The sequence below is a fragment of the Anomaloglossus baeobatrachus genome, chromosome 3 (assembly GCF_048569485.1).
Source record: "Anomaloglossus baeobatrachus isolate aAnoBae1 chromosome 3, aAnoBae1.hap1, whole genome shotgun sequence".
NCBI classification, from domain to species: Eukaryota; Metazoa; Chordata; class Amphibia; order Anura; family Aromobatidae; genus Anomaloglossus; species Anomaloglossus baeobatrachus.
In genome coordinates, this window is record NC_134355.1 from 655683936 (window position 1) to 655711551 (window position 27616).

A 27616-nucleotide genomic window follows, 5' to 3' on the forward strand; every position below is an offset into this window, starting at 1 on the left:
AATCTGACAAGGAAATCTGACCCCTGCACAAGGCTTGTGAAATCTACTGTACACAGCACTTCCTGATAAACCCATGTATTCATTTAGTGGTGTGAAGACATTTGTTGTCATTCCCCAAAAGCATACTTCTGTGACAAGACCCTCACCTAAAATGAACTTCAAAGAACGAAAAGTTCAGTCCCTCCCCCGGTCACCAATGAAAAAAATTGGAAATTACTTGTAACCTCCCCTCCTATACACAGCACAAGCCCTGCCTGGGTCATCTGGAGGCTCACAACACAACACATAACAATGGTGCTGCCGCAGTGAGAGTCAGGACTACAGCGACACCGGGGAGTCACCACAAAGGTTTGGGGAAAATGTTTTTGATATATTTCTATACCTACTCATTGCTGTGATGTGTAAAGCTAGATCCTAAAACAGTCCCCAACTTGTCCAGATAAATATACAAGTGCATCTCAATAAATTAGAATATCCTCAAAAAGTTAACTTATTTCAGTAATTCAATACAAAAAGGGAAAATGCATATATTATATAGCGTCAATACACACAGGGATCTATTCCTATATATATATATATATATATATATATATATATATATATATATAGAGTCAATACACACAGGGATCTATTCCTATATATTATATAGAGTCATTACACACAGAGGGATCTATTCCTATATATTATATAGAGTCATTACACAAAGAGGGATCTATTTCTATATATTATATAGAGGCACTACACAAAGAGGGAGGGATCTATTCCTATATATTATAATAGAGTCATTACACACAGAGGGATCTATTTCTATATATTATATAGAGTCATTACACAAAGAGGGGCGGATCTATTCCTATATATTATAATATAGTCATTACACACATTCCTATATATTATACAAAGTCATTGCACATAGAGGGATCTATTCCTATATATTATATAGAATCATTAAACACAGAGGGATCTATTCCTATATATTATATAGAGTTATTACACAAAGAGGGAAGGATCTATTCCTCTATATTATAATAGAGTCATTACACACAGAGGGATCTATTCCCATATATTATATAGAGTCATTACACACAGAGGGATCTATTTCTATATATTTTATAGTGATTACACACAGAGGAATATATTTCACGTAGTTATTATATATTATATAAAGAACAAAATATAGTACATATAAGGCACCAGGCTTTGTAATCTAATATATAAAGCTCAGTGTATGTGTGTATGTATGTGTGTGTGTGCGCGTGTGTGTGTGTGTGTGTGTGTGTGTGTGTGTGTGTGTGTGTGTGTGTGTGTGTGTGTGTGTGTGTGTGTGTATGTCTGCTAAAGGAATCTGCACCGTCACATTTACAATCACGAAATTTTGCACAGACACTCCATGTGACTCAGGGAACGTCATAGACTATGTTTGGGCCGGAAAATTTAGCCCCGTGCTTTCCAGTTACTCTACAAAAATCCTGCCTCCATTAAACTGAATGGAGCTGGGAGCTGCAGGCTATAAATAGCAACTGTCAGTGGTTGCTATAGGAACAAAATAAACTGTTAGTATACGAAGCTTATGTGTGAGGTAAAAAGATGGTTGTGTGACGGATAGAGAGAGACAGAGACACAGAGAGACAGACGGGGAAAGAGACAGACGGACAAAGAGACAGACCGGTCAAAGAGACAGCCCTGCAAAGAGACAGCCATGGAAAGAGACAGCCATGGAAAGAGACAGCCATGGAAAGAGACAGCCCGGGAAAGAGACAGCCCGGGAAAGAGACAAACCGGGAAAGAGGCACACCTAGAAACAGATAGCCGGGCAAAAAGACAGCCGGGCAAGACAGAGCGAGAGAGAGACAGACAGATACAGAGATTGAGACAGATAGACTGATGCAAATACAGACAGAGAGATGGAAACAGACAGACAAGGAAAGAGACAGACAGCGAGACAGACAGACAGCGACACACAGACAGAGACTGGGAGAGAGACAGAGAGACAGTTACTATCCCGGGCAACGCCTGGGTACTACAGCTAGTTAATTAATAAAGTACACGGCGAGCCTTGATTGTGCAAAATCAATTCTTAATTTTATTTATAGCAAAGTGGCAAAATAAACACATACATAGTTAAAATCACTTAAAATCACACATATACACAAAACACTTCCATCACAATAGATCAATCTGTGGAACACAATGGAATACTACATGGGGATAACAGTATAAACCGATATATGTATGTCACGACATAAGGTAAAATACGTATTTATAGATCCCCATGGGACACTTGACGGTATTCTCCTAATGAAGCCAGCTTGACTGGTGCAACGCGATGGGCTCTCACACTTCCATTCATGATCCTGTCCTAGGGCTCTGGTAACTATTTTTTGAGGCTTTGGCTATAGACATCCACTTTGGCTACTTAGCCTTTTCCAACCACTTTTTTTTTTTTCCTCAGGCCTCCAACACACATTCGTTAAAAACACGCACGTGCCGCGAGACACGTATTTTCCCTGCGTGTTGCGTCCGCGATAGCACACGGAGAACCGGTAATTGCATACTCACGTGGTCCGCGCTGCTGTCCAGGGTTCTGATCTTCGGCTCCAGCCCTGCCCACTCTCCGCTGACGCTGCTACCGGCCGAGCGGAGGGGCGGAGATTAGCGCCCGTGACATCACGCCCACCTCCTTTACAGGCTCATAACGAGCGGCGGCCGACAAACATTTTGCAGCGGAAGAATCTGGGGGGTCCATGGAGGTGAGTATGTGTTTTTTTATTTTTAAATTAATGACAAGTGTTCTCCGGCGCATGTCACACGAAACCGCATCCACACTACATCCGTGTGGTACGGGTGCGGGCCGTGTGACACCCGTGCTGCCGGAGAATACATGGACATGTAAGCGTGAGAAAATCACGAACGCACGTAAGTACGGAACGGACACACGTTCCATTCCAAAATACTTACGTATGTCCAAACAATAATGAAAACATAGGTCCACGTGTCTCCGTGCCGCTGGTACGTGAAAAAACTGCCAAACACGTACCGGCGGCACGGATGTGTGTCTTAGGCCTCATATAGACACCTTGACTTGCTACAGATTAGCCTTAAGTGGGGTTTACACGCAACAACATCGCTAACAAGATGCCGTTGGGGTCACGGAATTCGTGATGCACATCCGGCCTCGTTAGCGACGTTGTTGCGTGTGACACTGCAGGAACGACCGGTAACGATGAAAAATACTCACCATATCGTTGATCGCTGTCCAGTCGTTCCTATCCCGATTATCGTTGCTGTTGCAGGTCCGATGTTGTTTGTTGTTCCTGCGGCAGCACACATCGCTACGTGTGACACCGCAGGAACGAGGAGCAACCTCGTACCTGTGGCCGGCGGCAATGAGGAAGGAAGGAGGTGGGCGGGATGTTTGCCCGCTCATCTCCGCCCCTCCGCTTCTATTGGGCGGTCGCTTAGTGACGTCGCTGTGACGCCGAACGAACCGCCCCCTTAGAAAGGAGGCGGTTCGCCGGCCACAGCGACGTTGCTAGGCAGGTATGTGTGACGGGTGTTAGCGATGTTGTGCGCCATGGGCAGCGATTTGCCCGTGATGCACAACCGACGGGGGCGGGTGCTTTCACCAGCGACATCGCTAGAGATGTCGCTGTGTGTAAAGTGGCCTTTAGTTACAGGGCCACATGGCAATATAATTACATTTTATATGGGATACGTGATATAGGTTTATATTACCTTATGTGGTGACATACATATATCGGTTTATACTGTTATCCCCATGTAGTATTCCATTGTGTTCCACAGATTGATCTATTGTGATGGAAGTGTTTTGTGTATATGTGTGATTTTAAGTGATTTTAACTATGTATGTGTTTATTTTGCCACTTTGCTATAAATAAAATTAAGAATTGATTTTGCACAATCAAGGCTCGCCGTGTACTTTATTGATTAATTACAAAGCCTGGTGCCTTATATGTACTATATTTTGTTCTTGAAGTCCACTGATTGTTGGTACATGGCACATGACTTTGCTTATTTAAGGTGGTGCCTAGCCCTTTCTCTCTTGTTGTACGGTATATATCTAATATATAAAGCTGTGTGTGTCTGTGTGTGTGTGTGTCTGTGTGTGTGTGTCTGTGTGTGTGTGTCTGTGTGTGTGTGTGTATGTCTGGGAGCTACGTCGCAGCTACAGCCACAAAATTTTGCACACTCACACATCTGGACCCCGAGAGTGTCATAGGCTGTGTTGTGAGGCGAAATTTTAACCCCGCGCGTTCCAATTTACCAATCAATTTTGCCCCTATCTACATAATGGGGAAAAAGGGAAACGAAAAGTGTATCCGCACCGTCGCATTTACAATCACGAAATTTTGCTCAGACACCTCATGTGACCCAGGGAACGTCATAGACTATGTTTTGACAGGAGAATTTAACCCCGCGCTTTACAGTTACTCTTCAAAAGACATGGCTCCATAAAAGTAAATGGAGCCTGGAACTACAGGTTTATTAGTAGGAGCTGTGATTGGTTGCTATAGGAACAAAAGACATTCATAGTATAAGAAGCTTATATGTGAGGTAATAAGATGTCAGTGGGGAGAAGGATAGAGAGAGACAGACAGAGAGACAGAGAGACAGACAGAGAGATAGACAGAGAGACAGAAAGGGAAAGAGATAGAGAGATAGAGACAGACAGGGAAAGAGACAGACAGAGACAGATGGGGAAAGAGACAGAGAGACAGACCTGGAAAGAGACAGACCTGGAAAGAGACAGACCTGGAAAGAGACAGATGGGGAAAGAGACAGACGGGGAAAGAGACAGACGGGGAAAGAGACAGATGGGGAAAGAGACAGATGGAGAAAGACAGATGGGGAAAGAGACAGATGGGGAAAGAGACAGACAGACATGCAGACAGGGACAAAGACAGGCAGACAGGGAAGGCGGAGACAGCCAGAGAGACAGAGACAGATAGATGCGGAAAGACACAGACCTTGATAGAGACAGACGGGGAAAGAGACAGAGAAATAGAGACAGACAAGGAAAGAGACAGACAGAGACAGGCAGACAGGGAAAGAGACAGACAGGGAAAGAGACAGATGGGGAAAGAAACAGAGAGATAGAGATAGACAAAAAAAGAGACAGACAGAGACAGACACAAAGAGACAGACGGGGAAAGAGACAGACGGGGAAAGAGACAGACGGAGCATATTACTTGACCAATTTAGTTAAATCTGTGTGGAATATCTGGGGTATTGAAATATATGTTGTGAAATGCTTCTATTAGCTTAGTTTTTTGCCTTTTAATAATTACATTTCTATCTATTTGTTTTGTGGTTTTTGTGTGCAGAATACATTTTTGTTAATACATTCTATTTTGTTAACAACAGTTATTAACCTGGGCAAAGCCGGGTAGTACAGCTAGTATTTTATAAAGTCATTACACACAGAGTGATTTATTTCCAGTATTTATTTCTGTTAATGTCGATGATTATGGCTTACAGCCAATAAAAACCCAAAAGTCATTATCTCAGAAAATTAGAATAATTACCACAAAAAAGCTTCTTAATCGTGTAAAATGGTCCCTTAGTCTGGTTCAGTAGGCTACACAATCATGGGGAAGACTGCTGACTTGACAGATGTCCAGAAGGCAGTCAATGACACAATCCACAAGGAGGGTAAGCCACAAAAGGTCATTGCTAAAGAAGCTGGCTGTTCACAGAATGCTGTATCCAAGCATATTAATGGAAAGTTGAGTGGAAGGAAAAAGTGTGGTAGGAAAAGGTGCACAAGCAACTGGGATAACCACAGCCTTTATAGGATTGTAAAGAAAAGGCCATTCAGGAATTTGGGGTAGATTCTCAAGGAGTGGACTGCTGCTGGAGTCAGTGCTTCAAGAGCCACCACACACAGACGTATCCAGGATATGGGTTCCAACTGTTGCATTCCTTGTGTCAAGCCACTCATTACCAATAGTCAGGGTCAGAAAAGTCTTACCTGGGCCAAGGAGAAAAAGAACCAGACTGTTCTCAGTGTCCAAGGTGTTTTTTTCAGATGAAAGTAAATTTAATTTGGAAATCAAGGTCCCAGAGTCTGGCGGCCCCATCTGACGAAGGCTCTCTAGCCGAAACGGATGTTGGGGCAGATGCCATTCATGTCAGTATACCCTGTTTTGTCTTGCATAGGTGAGCTTTCAGTATATTTTGCTTCATTTTATGTAATTATTTCTAATTATTTTGCTGGTTTGTTCTCATCTCTTCCTATGTGAGTGTACTGCTGGTTTACACTTTGGGGTTGATCACACCATGTACGTTTCAAGCAAGCATTGTTGCTATTAACATATTGGGTTTGCCTTCTGGAATTGCGCCCCCTTCTTATTTGTCTGTGCTACTTGACATCATTGTCCACCTGTTTAATAAAGTTTATTACTTGGTAAAGTATATGAGTGTTCGATCGCATTTTTTTATCCTGGTTCATGTTTGTGCAGTGATTTTCCCATGTCGAAATGGTCTATATTTATATTGGATGATCACAATGCAATGGTTTTGGCTGCTCAGCGTTATTGACAAAGTACCAATACCAAAGTACCAATACCTGGTTTAATAACCACAGTATCACTGTGCTTGATTGGCCAGCAAAGTCGCCTGACCTAAACCCCATAGAGAATCTATAAGAAACACCAGAGCTAACAATGCAGATGAGCTGAAGGCGGCTATCAAAGCAACCTGGGCTTTAATAACACCTCAGCAGTGCCCCAGGCTGATCACCTCCATGCCACGCTGCATTAATGCAGTAATTCATGCAAAAGAGCCCCGACCAAGTATTGAGGCATTTACTGTACAGAATTTTCAGTAAGCGCCAACATTTCTGAGTTTAAAACCATTTTTTCAGTTGGTCTTATATAATATTCTAATTTTCTGAGATAATGACTTTTGGGTTTTCATTGGCTGTAAGCCATAATCATCAACATTAACAGAAATAAACACGTGAAATAGATCACTCTGTGTGTAATGACTCCATATAATATATAGGAATAGATCCCTCTGTGTGTAATGACTCTATATAATATGTAGGAATAGATCACTGTGTGTGTAATGACTATATAATATATAGGAATATATCCCTCTGTGTGTAATGACTCTATATAATATATAGGAATAGATCTCTCTGTGTGTAATGAGTCTATATTATATATAGGAATAGATCACTGTGTGTAATGACTCTATATAATGTATAGAAATAGGCCTTTTTCACACATCAGTCAAAAATACACAAGCTTTTCACTGATGTGTTAAAGATGCATTTGGCCCTCCATGTGCCGTAATTTTGGCACACGTGTTCTCCGTGTGCTATCCGTGATAGCACACGGAGATCAGGCACTCCTCTACTCACCTGTCCCCGGCGCTGCTCTCCGTGGTGCTGATGTCTCCGGCTCTCCTGTCTCCGGCCACTGCTGTCTTCCCTGTGCTGATATTTTCGGGTTGATTTGCAGTGAATATTCATGAGCATAATTTTCTGGCCTGGAAGTTGAAGATAACAGCGTCCGGAGACAGCATCGCTTGAGACAGGTAAGTATAAAAATAATTTTATTTCAAAGATACTTGTTTTCTCTTGTATGCATCACACGGATCACACCACTGTGTGGTCCATGCATCAGTGATGCCAGGGAAAAATGGACTTGTCTCCATGCGGAACACATGGACAAACGTGTGCGCTGCATGGAGACATGGTCAGTGAGAAATCACTGATGTGTGCGCAGACCCATTGCTTTTATAGGGTCTGCGTATGTCCATGGTTCTGGTACGTGTAAAAACAGCAAAATATGTCCAAGGATCACTGCTGTGTGAAGGAGGCCTTATATATGCATTTCCATTATTGTATTTACTTACTGAAATAAATTTTTTAAAGACATTCTTATTTATTGAGATGCACTTGTACTAGTGAATGGCAGCGTCCAAGCCATGAGGAGAATGTTCGGGTCACTTTTTAGTTGCTTAAAGGTTTTATAACTTGTAGCATATAAAAGAAGCCCAAAAACAATGAACATATGCAAAAGACATTTTTATATTCATTCTTTTTGGTATTTTTGGACACGTTTTCCGGCAGAATCTGCCAGAAAAAGACATTGGCCTCGATTCATCATTACCTTTGTGCCTGTTTTTTGTTTAGTTTTGCATCTTTTTTTCCAAGTCTGTTTTATATTGGCTCACCTGTTTGATTCCAGATGCTTTTCACTAATTCCTTATGTGCAAATTTTTAAAAAGTCACAAAATTTGTACAACTCCACTCCAGGGCATCACCCACCCAATGTGTTTTTGAGTGCTCTAGTTTTTTGGCAGAATTTTTGTGACTTTTTTTTTTTTTTTTTCAAACACGACGTTTTGCTACAAAGAGATGCAAAAAACCTGTCCTGAGAAAAAAAGATAATTAATGACTTTGCGAAAAATTCATATACCATGAGCGCCATTTTGAAGAATTTAGAGCAAAAACTGGCAATGAATACCACAAGACAAAAAAGTAAAGTGACCTAAAAAAAACCACGCAAATGAAGAAATTAGGGCCATTTTGTAAACAGGGCTGTGGGGTCGGTAAGCCAAACCTGTGACTCCGACTCAGACTCCTCAATTTCCCTTGCACCGACTCCGACTCAACGACTCCGACTCCCACATATATTGCTTATATTTAAGTGAAAAATGTATTGTAGTACAATGTGAACATCAGACATTTAATCATTTTTATGATAAAATAATCAAGATATTTAGATATATTTTATGTTCTATTTATTGGAATACAACTTTAGAATACAAAAAACTGTAATAAATTGTAAATATGTAATACAATATGTACTATAGATCTATAGATTACATACTGTATATATAACACTACACTATGTAATACACTATGTAAGTGGCAAAAAACAGTTTTCAACAAAAATATACTAAATAACCTTTGTGCAGCCTATGAATTTGTTATAAGAAATAGAATTGCTTCCATCAGATCCTCCTCGCAGATGACCTCAAATCTGACCTAATAATTTTAAGGCTAGAGAACAACCTCTCTACACTAACTTGGGTTGGAAGCAAAGCCATATTCACATGGGAACATCTCTAACAATTTCCGGGTATAAAAGGAATTGCCTCATGCACAGTCAGTTTTGATGAACGGTTGAATTTTTCTATTTCTTTGAAAGCAAGTGAACATTTTTTCTGAAATCTGATCTGCTGCTACATGGGACGGAGTGAAATAATTTTCCTTGTAGCAACGCTTTGCCTGCTCCATGTCATCCAAATACTTATCAAAGTTAAACTCCTCATCTAATGAGGATGAAGATATGGCAGCAGTAGCACTGTCAGGACTCAAGTCCTCTTCCACCTGGCAGTCCTGTATGCCGCTCATCCTAACTGCTACCTCAGTCAGAGCTTCTTTTCCTTTAGTAAGCTGTTGATCATCAAGCAGTATACGATGACTTGGCTCCACATAAACAGCTGCCAGAAGAATTTTATTTTCCAATAGCTGTGTCTCTCTCTGTTTCATTGAAGCAGAAATGCCATCTGCGATTAAACCTCCTCTTTGGGACAGGCAAAATAGCAAGTTCTTCCACTCCCTTATGAAAATGCCAGGAGTTAAATCCTCAGCTTGTAATTTTTTAGTCATGGTAAATGGGTGATTAGGCAATTCCTTCAATTCAGCCACCTGTGTCCATTGTTTATTCACAAGGAGATAATCTTATCATCAAACTAAGATTATAACGTGGTCTCTGATTGTATTCAATCAAGAACCCATATAAATCACTTCAAAGACAATTTCAAAATATATATATACAAAATCTTTATTAACATGATTAAAAAATCATAAATACAATGGACACAATAGACATGATTAAAAATTGAAGGGGTGTAAAAAAAAGGGGGAGGATCTGTCTCAATAATTAGTAAACATGATTATAAAATGGAAATATATAGTTACATGAAACTCAATCCATGGCTGTGAAAAGGTTACAAAAACACAGGCAAGGAAATGAGTATATATATATTCCTGAGATTGAAGAACTGCTATAACAGCCCCACTATATGGATGCATTCACATGATTACGCATTAAGGATGCCATTCCTATACCCAAAGACAAGGTCCATATGAAGAGTAATATGCAAACAGATTAAGGGTATACTGCATTCAAGAGATTGCACATAGGGGGCATCATTCATGTAGTAAAGGACAAAGTCCCAATAAAGAGCAGTATACAAACAGTTCAAGGATATATTACCTAAGGTAGACAGACCCTGACACCACTCCAACGATCGTTTCACGTAGCTTCGTCAGGGAGTGATGTGAGGGAATGTTAGGACACCTTATATAGCTCCCACACAGCTGTGACTAACAAAATATCAAGCGCTTTCTTACCGGACGCTGCTGTCATGAACGCGAAGCATCCCTCGCCCCACCACGAGGCACAGCCACATCAGCAGGGGCGACAACGTCACCCGTGATGATGCAGCCACATCATGAGGCAGGGAGGACGGAAGCTACGCATGTGCACAGCAGCGTCAGTGCTTGGTATGCTGTGCATACAGGGAGTCGGCGCCATCTTACTGTAGACCAGGGGTGGGCAAATAAATTTCTCATGGGGCCGCATGAGAATTTGGGATCCTTTTAGAGGGCCGGACTAATATAATTAACTCAATTCTACCCAATACTGTATATATATATATATATATATATATATATAGACACACTACATCACTATATGCTGAACCTGTAATAAATGACATCACTATATACTGCACCTGTAATAAATGACATCACTATATACTGCACCCGTAATACTAATACATTACATCACTATATACTGCACCTGTAATACATTACATCACTTTATACTGCACCTGTAAAACTACATCATTACATTCCCATATACTACATCACTACACCCAAATATTACACCAGTTACCCCCGCAATTGTCCCCCCCTCAGGTTATTAGTGACCACTCACCTCTCCCTCCTCATCCACTTCCGTACGGGTCCCCCGCTGAGCTGCTTCTTCCCTTGTATGGCCCCTGCCCCCGCCGCTGTGTCTCTCTGTACAGGCATCGGCTGGTGCTGCGTCTCTTGCCGGGTAGGAACTTTTCAAATGTTCAAATGACAGACACGCGCTGTACTGCCGACATCAGGGCGCGCGTGTGTCACAGAGAAAGGTGCCGGGCAGGGAACAGAGGACTGATCCTGAAGCTCCGCACAGTGTAGCAGTGGAACGCAGGAATCTGTCCTCTGTTCCCAGCCCGGCACCTTTCTCTGTGACACGCGCGCCCTGATGACGTCAGTACGGTGCGCGTGTGTCATTTGAAAAGTTCCTGCCCGGCAGGAGAAGCTGCACCACGTCTCCAACTCTGATCTAATGGGTGGGCCGGTCACAGAGAGTAGGCGGGCCGGATGTGGCCCGCGGGCCGCCCCTTGCCCAGGTCGGCTGTAGACCAAGGATTAATGATATCCTCTAAATGGCGATCATCATTATACTATCACAGAAAAAAATATATGTATTGGAAGAATTCACTACGATTGGCAAGAATCCTGATGATTATCACAAATATAATATATATATATATATATATATATATATACATATGTCAGAGAAGATATTCATAAGAAGGCAAATATTTAACCCATTAACCAATGCATGAAAATACATATATATCAGTAATTAGTAATCATATTACCACAAAAATGTATACTCATATAAATGCATCCCAGGATCAGTGTATCCAGCCAACACATAATTGTGAAATAGATTTTTTTTTATTATTATTATTAATTATTTATTTTTTATAAAAAATAAGGTATCCTGAATTCCCTCAATTAAAAGTAAAGATAAGGGGTAGCAACACGAGAGCACTTTAAATAGAGAAAATATATTTAGTATCACAGACATGTAGACCATTACATCATATATAAATATGGAATCTTATCCCAAAAACCACCATTGGCTATAAGATGGCATGATTGTAATGACATCAATTCTATTTTTTTTGAGAACAAAAGGACATTAATTATCAAAATTGCTCAAAAAGTCATATAGGGACTCTCCTATGAACGATGCAGCAGAGAGGGGCGGCACAGTACAGTGCCGCCCCCCTCAGTGCGTAGCATAGGTAATATAGATTGTAATGAAACTTATTACACAATTATCAAGGGAGATGATATAATCAACCGGAGGATCATTGGTACCAGAACCACTCTAAAAGGTCATGCAAAGACCCACCCATGACGATGCTACTGAGAGGGGCGGCACAACACAGTGTCATCCCCCTCTGTGCATAGCATGGGTAATTTAGAAAAAGATTTTTCCAATATTATAAGGAAAATTGGCGCGAAGGGCAAGGAAACATCATTATTAAGACTATCCAAAAGGTCATACGAAGAGCCACCAATGTAAACGCTACAGAGAGTGGCGGCACAAAGGTACCGCCACTCTTTGTGCATAATACAGATGAACAGAATTCCATAACACTTTTTCCACTAAAGGCCGCTTTACACGCTGCGATATCATGACCGATATCGCCAGCGTGCGTACCCGCCCCCATTGGTTGTGCGACACAGGCAAATCGCTGCCCGTGTCACACAACATCACCCGGACCCGTCACACTACTTACCTGCCCTGCGACGTCGCTGTGACCGGCGAACCGCCTCCTTTCTAAGGGGGTGGTTCGTTCAGCGTCACAGCGACGTCACAGCAGCATCACTGAACCGCCGCCCAATAGAAGCGGAGGGGCGGAGATGAGCGGGACGAACATCCCGCCCACCTCCTTCCTTCCGCATTATAGCCGGGAGGCAGGTAGGGGAGCTTCCTCGTTCCTGCGGTCTCACACGGAGCGATGTGTGCTGCCGCAGGAACGAGGAACAACTTTGTTACTGCTGCAGCAACGATATTTGAGAATGGATCCCCATGTCACCGATGAGCGATTTTGCACGTTTTTGCGACGATGCAAAATCGCTCATAGGTGTCACACGCAACGGCATTGCTAAAGCGACCGGATGTGCGTCACAAATTCTGTGACCCCAACGAGATCGCTTGAGCGATGTCGTAGCGTGTAAAGCCCGCTTAATTCTTAAGAAAGATTAAGAGGATTATCAGGGAAGGTTGAAATAGCATGATAGAGGATCATAAGTGTCAAAAATACCAAAAAGGTCATATGAAGAGTAGACCCCCCTATAAAAATGCAACAGAGAGGGGCGGCGCAAGAAGTGCCACCCATCTTTGTGCATGAAAAACAATAACCTTCATCAAAACTTTCAATCTCTACCACAGGAGGGAGAAACTTCAGAAGTATCAGTGTATAGTCTGGAATCTTAAAGGTAATTCAAAAATCCCCATTGGTCATTAAGGCCAATTGGTTTCATACTCTTCAATAAAGTGATCCACTTACTCTTCATATGGACCTTGTCTTTGGGTATAAGAATGGCATCCTTAATGCATAATCATGTGAATGCATCCATATAGTGGGGCTGTTATAGCAGTTCTTCAATCTCAGGAATATATATATACTCATTTCCTTGCCTGTGTTTTTGTAACCTTTTCACAGCCATGGATTGAGTTTCATGTAACTATATATTTCCATGTTATAATCATGTTTACTAATTATTGAGACAGACCCTCCCCCCCTTTTCATACACTCCCCCTTTTTTTTTTACACAACATCAATTTTTAATCATGTCTATTGTGTCCATTGTGTTTTATGTTTTTTTTAATCATGTTAATAAAGATTTTGTATATATATATTTTGAAATGGTCTTTGAAGTGATTTATATGGGTTCCTGTGTCCATTGACCTTCATTTAGAGTTACTTGAGGGTTCGCCATATCTATAAGGCCCCTTTCACACGTCAGTGATTCTGGGACGTTTGTGCTTTTTTTTAAACGTACCAGAATCACTGACATACGCAGACCCATTATAATGAATGGGTCTGCTCACACATCAGTGATTTGTCACTGCACGTGTCTCCGTGCGGCGTACCCGCGTGTGCGTGATTGCTGCACGGAGACATGTCAATTTTTTTCTGGCATCACTGATGTCCCACGGATCACGCAGTGGTGTGGTCCGTGAAACACGTGCCGGAAAAAAACGTGCTATTAAAATAAAAAACATTTTAACTCACCCGGCGTCCAGCGATGTCCTCTGCAGCCCGTGCAGCTTGCTGCTTCTGAGCCGGCTCATTATTGTCGCGCATATTCATTATGCGCGACACAGCCGACCCGGAAGCAGCTGCTGCGGGGGTCACCGCCGGCCGGATGCTGCACCGCGGGAGGATTCAGCACCAAGGACAGCGGGAGCGGGCGCAGGTGAGTTGATTTCTAAGTGCAATCACGGGCCACGGAGAACGGAGCCCGGATTGCACTTAGACAACCCACGTGTGCCGTGAATCACGGCACACGCAGGGACATGTGCGTGTTTTACACACCAGTGAAAAACGTCAGTGTTTTACACTGACGTGTGAAACGGGCCTAAGAAACGGTTTTAGTTCAAACAATCGCTCAATCATTGAATAAGTGCTGCCTCACCGAGTGACTTGATCGACAATTGCCCCTTTCTCTTCTAAATGGAATCAATTTTAGGGGTTCTGGCAGCAATAACCAATATCCTGACGTTTCCAATCAGATTTCCAGCATGTCCCTCTTGCAGACTATCTCTTATTGCCAGCTGCAGCGTGTGCACGACACAGAGCATGTGATGAATATGAAAGTGTTTTGAAGCAGCTTCAACAAGATCATATAATCCTAAAGTATAATTTTGCTGTTCTTCTGTTGTAATATCTGATTGTTCCTCAGTTACATGAACAGCACTGCAGCTCCATCTCACACATACTAAATCCTAAATGTTCTTCTAGCTGTTGTTCATTACTCTCATTCATCAGTTTAATTGTACTTATCATGTTTGAAGCATTGTTTTGTGAGGATCCGTTTTTGGGCTCAAAAACGGATCCTCACAAAGAATAAGCATGTCAGTTTGTGTGGCGTTTTTCTAATCTGCTTTTGCTATTGAAAACATTATCTATGGTTTGAAAATCATTCCCTAATATTCTAAATATGTTTGACAATTATTTTTTGGAGACTCCTGGTTATACGTTCTATGTTTTCACTATGACAGGACATCTCTTCCTATAGCTCTATTGTTTGAAAGAAGAACAGTTTTGTCCAGTTGCTTAGACTTATCTAGAGCGAGCCTTCTTGGGGTTAATCCCCTTGAGATCCCCTATTCAGAAATAACCATGTAATCAAATTTTAGTTGCCTATATTGACCAAAAGGTATATAGGGGTCATGCTCACAGGCTAATTTTACAGATCAGCCTTAAGACACGCCCGCGAGGATCCAGTGAACAATACCTTCTTGGTAAAGACTATAAAAATGTTCACAAAATAAAAAGGTGCATATCTCTGGAATGATATGGCGGATTTAACATAACACAAAAGTGGTAAATGCAGCTGGAATAAAAGAAGCGTGAAAACTAGACACTTTTAATGTGGTGTTCTTTAGGAATTCAGAGTATAGAAAATGATCCTATTCATGGCTTGATCTGGTAAAGCTGAAGCTAAAAGAATCAACATTTACTGAAACAGAATCAATCTGTTGGGGTCACTCTGTCACAATCAGTCATATTGCATCTTGCTACAATTGCTTCTGTCACCACATTGTATTCATTCTGTTAGCAGAGCGAGGGGAGACTTCAAGACCAGAAGCTTAAGCAACGCAGGCTCAATTCGGGACTAGGGTATCTGGGTCGTATAGTGCTGTCCACTCTGGCAGCATGGGTATGTGTGCTGTCCAGATGGAGTAATCAGCTTCTTTCCATGGCCAACTAGACAACACCACACCCTACTAATACTACCAGTTTACTGCTGCTAGTCTAGTTCAACTCTCCTGGTTTACATCTCTACTTTACATTTTTACTCTTGTGCTCTTTCCTGTTAAAGACCTTGGCCTGTTCCTTGATTATTCTTGAATTTACTGAGTTTGTACCTTGACAACACTCCTGGTTGTGTGCCGCCCCCGTGCCAACAGCCGGGCCGCTGCTCGGATCCAGATCCACGGTGGCTCGAGGGGTCTCCGGACCCGGGGGTCGCGCGACCACTCGAATGAAAGGGGGGCTATATACAGGGGGTTTGGAAAGTTCGTGACGCCAACCACGGTGCGTGGTAATGTGAGGGACCACCGCTGCGGTTGGGGGGTAGCCCGGTGACGATGTTGTGGCAGCCTGATGTTTAACCCCTCCGTGGGTAGGGAGTTTGTATCCCAGGGCCCGTTGACGGTGCTGGGATGGTAGTTGGGTGCTGTTGGGTGTAGGAACAGGGGTTTTCAATGTACTCAGCCAGTCCTGGAATAGATACAGCGACATCTTAGAAACCAGAATTCTGAGTGTCACTGTAGCTTGTAGGGAGCATGCTTGGGTCCGTGCCCTTGGTGTTGCTGTTAGCCTGTGGCCCTGTCCAGAAAGCCATGGAACCCATAGGGTGGAGGGGCGACATGACTAGAGGGAAGGGAAGGAGTGATGGGGTTAATGGAAACAGGAATGGTTTGTTTATAAGGCGGAATAAAGGGATTGGTGGGGTAGGTGGAGTTCTCTGGAGGAAGAGGTGGGACAGTTGAGGGGTGAAAGTAAAGGATCTTGACTTACCCCCTCTCTCTTGACTTCCGGATATGGAACGATCCGGACATGCGACGGGGCTGCTGTCCGGGACCGGCGGATTCACCATGGCAGTGCACGGGCCCCTGGCAGCGCGGTCCCACGTCTTGGCTGCCGGGGGTTAACCCGTCGGCACTTTCCCCTCGCTCCCCTGTCAGCAGCGGGCGGCGTCCCCCCCCCTCCTTCATTTCAGGTACTTGCCGTGTGCGGGGGGAGCGAGGAGGAGACGTGAGAGCCCCTTCGGGGACCCTCCGCGGCAGTGGCGTGGACGGCGGCGATGCTCTGCTGCTGCCCCGGCCGCGGGAGGAATCTCCGTCCGTCCGCGGCAGCCGGGAGGGGGGCGTGGCTAGTCTGCGGCCTACTTCCGGTTTCGAGCCGCGGCCTGGATTGCGGGATGCGGCGGCTCCCGGACGGGGAGAGCGCCCGGCTGTGGACGGAGGCCGGCTTTACCCCCCGCGGACGGTGGGGGGGGCCGCGGAGCTACAGTTAGTGGTGGGTCCGACACCAGAGCAGGCGAGCCTGGTGCGACGGGTGCCCAGGAGGCGGCGGTGAGTGGGGGTGACGGCAGGGGCCCTGCAGTTCCTGCCCGGTCACCCAGAGCAGGGTGCAGCTCCCGGCCACGGCGGTCTCCCCCAGAAGGGGGAGGACCCAGCAGACAGAGGCTTTCATGGGCCCAGGAGGGCTGGATGCAGCGGCTCCTGGCCAGGAGAGCGCCCGGTGAGGATGGAGGCCAGCGTCACCCCCCCCCCGCGGGTGGAGCCGGGGGGCTGCAGCCAGTAAGGGGTCCGGCACCAGGGCAGACGAGCCTGGTGCGACGGATGCCCGGGAGGCGTCGGTACGTGGGGGTGACGGCGGGGGCCCTGCGGTCCCTGCCTGGTCACCCAGAGCAGGCGTGCAGCTCCCGGCAGCGGCGGTCTCCCCCAGGGGGGGGAGGGCCCGGCGGACGGATGCCTTCTGGGCCCAGGAGGGCAGGAGGCTGGCAGCTCTGGATGGGAGTCTGCTGACAGCGGGTCGGGCCACAGGTACCCCCCGTCCTTGCAGGCAGCGGGGGGGGCGGTCGGGCCAGAAGATGAGGCCCGCGGTGGCAGCCCGTGGGACGGGACGGTTTCCGGGGTTGTCGCCGCGGGACAGAAGATGGAGCTTGGAGGATGGTGCCCACGCGGCGTACCAGGAGGACGGCCGTGGTGGTGGCAGCGCTTCGGCGGCGTCTGCGTTACATGAGCCAGAGGCGGTCGGCTCCAGCGAGGAGGAGGAGGAAGCAGCGACGGAAGAATCAGATGTCCGGATGGCGTGACTTTTATTCCAGGATACGCCGGGTCGCGGTCGTGTGAGACGGCCGTGGATTCGGCAGGGTTGGGGCGCAGTTGGTGGGGGGGGCGGCTGCGGACACGGCAGCGCCGAGTGGGTTTGTGTTTTGACCAGGTATGGGGTTTTACTGCAGTGGTGTATACGGTTGTGGAGAGTGCGCATGCACCGCCGGCGGCATGGACGGGATCGGTGGTTAGTAGGCGCAGGTGCAGCAGGCAGAGTGAGGGCGCAGGAGGCGGCAGGGGAGCATTTTCGGGCAGAGGCGGCAAGGGCTGTGACAGAGTGAGTGGTGAGGAAAGAAGAGGGGGATGAGGTGGTGCGTCTGGATGACAGTGGCCAAGTGTGAGAGATATGGGTGGTTCGAAGGCCCGCTGGGGGGGGCTCACCTGCTGGAGGATGTGAGGGATAAGATTTGAATGGGGAAAGTGTGAAATACTTTCGCTGCTCCTCCTGGAACAGTTTCACCTGGATTAGGTTAAGCCACGTGATTCCAGGAAGGATAAGTAGAGGGAGGGGAGCGCCGGTGGAGGCTCACCCCTCGTACATTTGCAACGTGGCTGCGGGCATTTGCGTTTTTTGGCAAGGGTATCGGGGGAAGGAATTGGGTAATTGGTTCGGCATGGTTTGGTTATATGGATCCATTTGGGGTGGCTTGTTAGGTCATATGGCGGTTTTAGTCTGGCTTCAGTACGCCGAGTAATTTCAGCAAGGGACGGTGTTGCGTGCCAGTATGCGGTAGGATCATACGGGCACATCCTTATGGCTGCAGTGGATGGCGGCTCCTAGTCAGCCCCTTTTGGGGGGCAGTTGGCTGTTCGGGGCTTAGAACCCCGGCGACACGGACGATGAGGGTTTTTTGGGGGGAATAGAATGATGGGTGGTGCAGATTTGGCGCGGACGGTTGTCTTAAGCATAAGTGTTGGGTTGTGGTAAGGAACATAGTAATTCTGCGTCTTTCTATTTGTATTGGTGGATCTTCGCCTCCTTATTAGAAGTTTGCGCTGGGCTAAGGGACACCTGGAGGTTGTCAGTGGAAAGAGGGGTCAGGAAGTGGCTTTGGGCAGGATGGGTGGGCCATTCGGGGCCCTCCTTGTCATGATTGGGTTTCTCTGTTGGGGGTAGTGCCGGAGGGAGCCATATATATATATATATATATTTCGGCTTGTTCAAAACGTATCTTATCTGGAGGAGTCATCGGGGTATGCCTGCTTGGCTCCAGAATTGTCGGCGGTTTATTATGTGTCGTTTGACAGAGGGTGGGACTTGGTAAAGGCGGTGAGCCGTGGAGCATTGATGGCAAAGGCGGATTTGGAGACGGCATTTAGTTTGTTACTGGTCCACCCTGCTAGCTAGCAGTTCTGGTGCTGCGGTGGGGAGGGGAGTTATTATTATGTTGATCGGTGGGTGCTAATGGGTTTTGTCCCATTTTATGTTCCTTTGGAGGCGGTTATTTCTTTGTGGAGTGGTTTGTGCGTGGTGTGTCCAAGCTTACACCTCTCATTCATTATGGGTTGATTCTCTTTACATCGGGTTGGCGGGTTGATGATTCGTTTGGGTTGATTGTTTCATTGCAGATGGTGGTGGATACTCTTTTGGGCCTGTTGGCGCAGGCGAAGACTGAGGGTCCAACGCCAGTGATACGGTTTGTGGGGGATAAAGTTTGATGTTATGGTCAAAGAGGTAGGCTTCGTGGGTAATGGTGTGGTCCTATGGGCTGCGATAGAGGCAGTTAGGTCAGCTAAGACGGTGCGGTTTCAGGCGGTGCAGTCTTTGCTGGGGCGGTCGAACCACGGGTGCAGAGTTACGCCGCTGGGGCGCGTGTCTGCTGGACGGCTGGCGATGGCTGCGCCAAGGGCGCAGCCATCGGATCATTTGTGTGGGGTCACGAGGGAGATCAATGATCTGATGGTGTAGGAGGTTTTTCTTACGGCGATTTAGTGGCCGCGGATTGTGGCTGGGTAAGGTGGTACCTGATGGAACGTAGCTGCGGTACTCGGATGCAGCGGGTCCAGTTGTTTTCTGGTTGGGCATTGTGGGTAGCGCTTCCAATCGGTGGTAGTGGTCGAGTTGTGGAGGTAGGCAGTTTTTTCCGAGAGGAAGGTGTGCGGTCATTCTGACTATCAGTTGGTGGAGAATTCGATTCATAGTTGGTTTACTAATCCTGGGGCCAAGGGTGGCGTACTTGCGGCAGTTGGTTTCTCAATTGTATGCGTTTAAAAAAAAAAAAAAAAAAATGTTATGCGTGGCGCAACCAGTACTGGGGGTTCGCCAAGGGAATAGCAGCAGCTTTGTTTCCTTCCAGTTCTACAGGTCTCGGGAGTTGAGGCCGGGTAGCAGGCGAGGTGAGCACGGTGTGTCCGGAGGGCTTGTGGAGTCTGGTGTGGCTGTGTTGGGGAGCGGCTCGGAGCTCAGTGACTGAGGTTATTTGGTGCTGATATCCAGAAGTGTGGGTGGCGCGGATAACGTTGTTTGGGGCCGTGTGTGAGGAGGGCCCGGTGGAGTATTTGGTGGTTGCGTTGGCAGTGGGGAGTAACGGTTTTCAGGTTGCTAGGTCGGCGTCAGCAGTGGAGCAGAGGGTGGCGGCTGTGGCTGTCTTGTTGAGGATTAGATGTGGAGAGATGTTTTTGCAGGATCTTAGTGCGCGGCAGGCCTTGAAGGGTTTTGTCGTAAGGGTGTGAGGGAGCGGGACACAAGGGTCCGTCTCCGTTGTTTTGTGGCAGCGTTTGGTGAGTGGTTTGTGGTTGCTATGTTCATCTGAGCACGAGCGGGTTTGGTTTCCTCTTGTCCAAAACGGTTTGTGTTAGCCTTTTGGGGGGCTTGGAGATTGTGGGGTTGGTCAGCCCATCTACGGTTAAGAGCGGAGGTTGGATGTTGGAGGATGTGTCCGCGGTGGGGCAGTGGGTTGAGCGCCGGCTTCGTCGCTCACCGAATCAGATTAGTCAGGTGGTGAAGGTTGGTGTTGTTATGCGCGGTCCCGGGTGCGGAATTATGTTGTGAGGACGCCCAGGCTCGTTATTGTCACGTTTGTTAAGGTACCATTTTGTGGCAGTGCTGCAGACTTGATTGCAAGTGGCGGGGGTGGGCGCCCGGAATACTACGGGTCGTATTCCTTCTGGATTGGGCTGCCACGGAGGCCCCTCGGTGGTCTCAGAAAAGGGGTTGTGAGAAGTATTGGGAGGTGGGAGTCCTCTTGTTTTTCGGCGTTACGTTTGGCCTCAGTTGTTATCGGGTTAAGGCCAATGGGGCGTTTGAGTCTTTTGGGAGTGGAATGGGTTGGCGTAACAGGTTGGTGTTATCTGGGGGTTTATAACCTCTGGGTTTTGTGGTGAGGGTGTGCCTCATTTGGATATTTGGGCATTCGTTGGTTCTCGGGGCCTCGACGGTCTGAGGCTCGCCCGAATTTTTGCCAGTTGGGTCTGGACGGGTCGATGGTACTGGTCCAGTAAGTGGGAGGCAGCGATTTGGTATCTGGAGAAGTTATTTATGAATGTTTAAAAAAAAAATAAAAAATTGTTGGTTTGTTGCATTGTGGAAGACAATGCTTAATCGTGGGGTAGTTTTTGATAGTGTGACCAGGTTGGAATGGCGTGGGGCTCGTGCGGTAGGCAGTATCAATCGAGCCTTATTGGGGGGCGGCGTCAAATGTTGGTGGCGCTGAACTGGCTCTGCTTCACCCAGACACACACTCGGCTTTGCTTCACCCAGACACACACTCGGCTCTGCTTCACCCAGACACACACTCGGCTCTGCTTCACCCAGACACACACTTACTGTTGTAGTTATCTCCTTTTAATGCAAGGGGTTTTAGATTATGATGGGACATGATCTGAGACATGTGCAAACGCGGCTCTGGGGGGCCCCACACACTCGGCTCTGGTGGGCCCCACACACTTGGCTCTGGGGGGCCCCACACACTCGGCTCTGGAGGACAGCACATAGTTGGGGGCCAGGACATACATCTCAGGGGGAAAAAAGCCCATGCAGCTCACTGGGGCCCATAAATCGGGGGGCGGGGAGGGTTGTAAAACATACCACTCAAATCACTGTGGAGAGGGGGTCCACACAGCGCTGGAGGGCAGCGTTGTGCTGGGGGTCGCTGGCTGGCACTGTTCCTTGTCTTCATCTCTGGGACAGTGACTGCAGCAGGACGCTGTGTGATAGCTCCGCCCACAGATGAAGTTCAGAAAAGGAGTTTACAGGGAACGCTGTGGACAGCGTGCCTTAAAGGGACAGCACCCGCAGTTTCCTGCAGAGGACTGTGGTTCCCAGAACTCGCGAATGGGCCCCCCCGGCTGTCCAGGGCCCCGGCATTTGCCCGGGTATGCCGGGTGGTGACGCCGGCCCTGCCCATCGGTGCGCTAGTACCCCGATTTTGGAGCAGGTTGGGGATGACACCTGAAGTCTTCACCCCCGTCGGGTAAATTACTGGAACGCGTGAAGCTACTTTCTGGCCTAGGGTCCACGTACCCAGTCGTGCCCTGGCCCCTTCCGGGGTGATAGCTCAAGGCCGCCGGCCGCCCTCCTCGGCAGTCCGTGCCCCTTGACGCTGTCCCCTGCGACCGGGGTTCCAGCTCCTATCAGGCCCAGACCAACGTCTGCCACCTAGTACACAGGAGCTCTCCTCCGTGACCTCTCCTCACGAGAGCCACCACTACCTCTTCTCCTTTCAACTTCTTAAGCTCAACTGTCACTTTCTTCACTTTTCCTCACAAATCCCCCCATGTGGGCGGCCCTATTCCCTTCAGGCCCCCCAATGGTGTGTCTGGTAGGTTAAAGTGGAAAGTGTTCCTAGGATTTTGATTGGCTAAGCTGTTAGCAACACCAAAGGACCAGGATCCCTAACCAAGGAGGGTGGATACTGTGCAGAAGGCCAGATTGCACAATACCCTGTGACGACCTGATAAGCCAGGGCGTCACATTCCCCCTTGGTTAAACATAGCTCGTCCGCGAGCTACAGGACGCCAGAGGTTTATTTTTGTTTTGCTTGAACTGGGAAAAAGAAAACATAAATGAACACACTTTTATTCAACGAGTCCATCCCGCACAGGGGAAGTAATGCACTTAACGTTACTAAAATTATTGAGAGTTCGTCGCCCAACTGTGGGACGCTACCAGTTTTTATGGTAACGGAGGCGCAACCTTTCCCATTGCAGCCCCTTCCTACAACAGTCCAGTACCAACGTCCTGGATCCCAGTAACCCACCACCCAAACAACCTGTTCCCCCTGGAAACCTAAGGTGGGTCCTTGACCGGGTTAAGGTCCCGGGTGTTGTATTTTAGACGACTCTGGTTGGCACAGGAGGTGCAACTATTTTACAAGACACAAGTTTGTGTTGGTCACGCCAGTCCTGTGACCGTGGTCCATTGTTAATATGCATATAAAAACTCTTAACGGAGTCCATGTACCGGTTTACACTTGTTGACAATCTGCTGGCAAATCTGGTAATTTTTACTCTTTATTAAAACTGGTTGATTAGGCACTAAAGGGGGCTTTACACGCTGCGACATCGCTAATGCGGAGTTGTTGGGGTCACGGAATTTGTGACGCACATCCGGCCGCATTAGCGATGTTGCTGCGTGTGACACCGATGAGCGATTTTGCATTGTTGCAAAAACGTGCAAAATCGCTCATCGGTGACGTGGGGGTCCATTCTCAATTATCGTTACTGCAGCAGTAACGATGTAGTTCGTCGCTCCTGCGGCAGCACACATTGCTATGTGTGACACCGCAGGAACGAGGAACCTCTCCTTACCTGCCTCCCGGCCGCTATGAGGAAGGAAGGAGGTGGGCGGGATGTTCCGGCCACTCATCTCCGCCCCTCCGCTTCTATTGGGCGGCCGCTCAGTGACGTCGCTGTGACGCCGCACGGACCGCCCCCTTAGAAAGGAGGCGGTTCGCTGGTCACAGCGACGTCGCCGGGTAGGTAAGTATGTGTGACGCGTCTGCGCGATGTTGTGCGGCACGGGCAGCGATTTGCCCGTGTTGCACAACAGATGGGGGCGGGTACCCACACTTGCGATATCGGGACCGATATCGCAGCGTGTAAAGTAGCCTTTATTCACTAACATTTTCTATATGAAAAATAATAAACTCTGAAAAATAATAAACGAAAACACCGATACCTAACATTCTATGGCATCGCAACTTCTGGTACTGTATCATTTTTCAACACTACTGTAATAATAGATTGTTGGGTCCCGTAGCCATGCTTCTTTGCGACTACGTTCTACCGATGCCGACATATACCCTTCCTCAAACATTACATGCTTGGTTACCTCCAGGGCATACCAGCCCCGCTTTCCGCAATGCCAGGTATAGGTAACCATCTCCTCAAGCTGAAGGTTACGCTCCGGGTGGCCCCACGGAAGGTGCTGCGCCACATCCCGTCGAGACACATGCACCCCCGCTACGAGGCCTGCTTCGCGGATGAACCCCCATCCCTGCTCGGGATCAAACCGCTTCACAAGGCCACTGCACCATGGCCCTTTAACTCAGGAAGCAGCGCTCTTTATCTGCTCCTTATCTTCTCGATCACGGACGGCAAGCTCTCGTCGTCGCCGGTCTCAGGTTGCAATTTCGGATTGTAGCTGGTACTGCTGTCATTCCCAGTAGAGGGCATCACCGTCCGGCCTCAGCTCCCTATCTGGCTTTCTGGTTTCACGTGAACTCTGGCGGCCCCAACACCCGTCGGGATGCCGCGCGGTAACGGAACAGGCAGACATCTTGGTTCCGCTCCCGCTGGTGTAGACTGATGAACCGACTGCTCTGCAGCCGGGGTTGCAGGACCCGGGTGCTCCGCCTCTGAGGACGGGTCCAGTGATGCAGCCGGGTCTGGTCTGGCCGGTGTCTGGGTGACCGCTGCCGTGGCTGGAATGAGGGCCTTGCTCTGGATCTCTGCAGCCAGAGATTCTGATAGACATACTGAAGGTTCCGCTGCCGGGGTTGGTGGGGGCAGCTCGACGTCTGCCAAGGACGGGGTAGTTGGTAGTGGAGCGCTCACCGCGAGCGGGGACGGTCCGGATCCCTCAGCCTCTTTGGCTGGATTTGTGCAATCAGCAGGGACTGGGTAACCGCTTACCCTCTCTTCACGTGGGATTTCAATTTCACGAGCTCGCACCGCCACCACCAGGCTCCTCATCTCTTCCCTCCAGTGGTTCAGAATAAAGAGGAATTGCGTCCGCATCCTCCGGCACAGCTGCTCTGTTTCTTCCTATATCCATGCCGCGGTCCCAGGGACAGCACGTCTGGGGACCAGTCTCGCTCCGCCATCTTGCCACTGCGTCTTCCAGGAACGTTGCGTCCCTGCTCCACTTCCGCTGGTAACACATTCTGGCCCACCCCCTCGGTCTTTTCGCAGCACTCTCTCGCTGACCGTGGTCCTCTGGGAACTTCCGGTTCCGGCCTCTTCAGGAAAGACGAGGGGCGGGGCTTAATCTTTGCGCGCTTTCTCAGAGAAGACTGAGTTTTGGCGAGAAAAAATGGCGGAAAGTGGCGGAATTGGCTGGAAACAGTATCTTGACTCGCGGTCTTCGGCATTCAAGGCATACGTCACCCAGATAAGTAGGTCCTGCTCGTATCCTGTTCGTGACGCCAGGTAATTCGAGGTGTGCCGCCCCCGTGCCAGCAGCCGGGCCGCTGCTCGGATCCAGATCCGCGGTGGCTCGAGGGGTCTCCGGACCCGGGGGTCGCACAGCCACTCGAATGAAAGGGGGGCTATATACAGGGCATTTGGAAAGTTCGTGACACTACCCACGGTGCGTGGTAATGTGAGGGACCACCGCTGCGGTTGGGGGTAGCCCAGTGACGATGTTGTGGTATCCTGATGTTTAACCCCTCCGTGGGTAGGGGATGTGTGTCCCGGGGTCCGTTGACGGTGCTTGGATGGTAGTTGGGTGCCGTTGGGGGTAGGATCAGGGGTTTTCAATGTACTCACTCAGTCCTGGAATAACTACACCGACAGCTTGTAAACCAGAATTCTGAGCGTCACTGTAGCTTGTAGGGAGCACGCTTGGGTCCGTGCCCTTGGTGTTGCTGTTAGCCTGTGGCCCTGTCCTTGGCACCTTTGCCTCTGTTTGACCCGTTAGTATAAAACTCTTCGGGTCCCGCTCACCCGTATGGCTAACGGAGTGAGCTTGCTCTCAGGGTTCACACGTAGGATTTCTTTGGACTGTAGTGGAAAAGTCCTATCCCATCAGTGCGCTAGTACCCCAATTTTGGAGCGTGTTGGGGATGACACTTGAAGTCTTCAGCCCCGTCGAATAAATTACCGGAACGCGTGAAGCTACTTTCCGGCCAAGGGTCCACGTACCCCGTCGTGCCCTGGCCCCTTCCCGGTGATAGCTCAAGGCTGCCGGCCGCCCTCCTCAGCAGTCCGTGGTCCTTGACACTGTCCCCTGCGACTGTAGTGGAAAAGTCCTATCCCATCAGTGCGCTAGTGTCGCGGGCGGAGGGGGTTGGGAACGCCGCTCGCCTGGGAATCGCTGGCGCTCGGGTCCGGTGCATCTGCTCCTCGGTGGCTCGAGCACGGGGCCGGACCCGGGGCTCGAGCAGCGCCTCCTCACCCAAAAGTGAATGGGGAGGGAAGGTTGGTTGGTGATGGGATGTCGGTTGTGACGCCACCCACGGGTTGTGTTGATGGTGGGCACCACCGCTACTGGTGACGGGGGATCCCGGGAGCAATGGCGGAGAGCAGCGAAGGTGTTGACCCCTCCGTGGGTAGGAGCTGTTGGTTCCGGGGCCCCGGTTGGGGAATACCGAGGAGGGATAGGTGCAGGTGCCGATGCGGGGAGGCAGTGTTACGGTGCAGCGCGGTGCCGGATGGCACTGGTGTACTCACTCAGGTAGACAAGAACAGAGTCACTGGTAAACCAAATGGCTGGATGGACGGGACCTGCAGTCGGCTGCGGTGTCTTCACTCCCCCCGGACGGGTTGATGGTGGCTGTCGTTCCCTGCACCTATGTGTAAGTGTTTGACCCCTATGGATTCCCACAGGTAGTCCGCTCCCCGGCTTGTATGTGTCAGGAGAGCCCGTTTTGCCCGCAGGCGCTGGCCCTTGGATCTCTGGCCATTGGCGGTGGCTCTTATCTGGACGGGTTGGGCTGTTGCCTTCAGACGGGACTTGGTTGAGAATGAACCCCTGAGGTCCAGACCGCAATCAGAGAATTTGACCGTTACGGCGGCTTTCTGAGCATTGTCGGGGTCTGAGTACCCCTGCCTTGGTGCTTGGCTTCAATCCACTCCCCGGTTCTGTAGCGGCGGGCCACCGCCAGACCCTGGTCCTACGGTTCCGCAGACCTCCATCAACTCCTGCAGATGGCCACCACAGTCTGCCGACCTTGCTGATAGTGCCTGGGCTCCAATCCAGACACTCACAGTTTCTGCTCCTCTCACTACCACCTCTCCACTTCAACTCCCAACTCTAACTAACTAGCTTTTCCCACCTCCAGGCCTGTGAACTCCTCGTTGGGTGGGGCCAACCGCCTAGTTCCGCCCCACCTGGTGTGGACATCAGACCCGGGAGGGATGCAACAAGGGTTTTGTTTGACTGGTGTTCCTGACCTGGGGGGGGGTTGTGTGTATGTGATGTTATTCTGTGACCCCTGGGGTCCAGGGCGTCACACTCTCCCTTGGTAAAACGCAGA

The 27616-nt window shown here is 48.4% G+C and overlaps 1 protein-coding gene across 1 annotated transcript in view; it reads left to right on the top strand.

The window, feature by feature from the left end:
- Window positions 1–296: 296 nt before the first annotated feature.
- LOC142295724 (platelet-activating factor acetylhydrolase-like) overlaps window positions 297–27616 on the top strand; it is a 112497-nt gene continuing 85177 nt past the window's right edge. Inside the window, exon 1 of the mRNA XM_075338816.1 lies at window positions 297–348. The gene's annotated coding sequence lies outside the window, so the exon portion shown is untranslated. The remainder of the gene's footprint in view (window positions 349–27616) is intronic.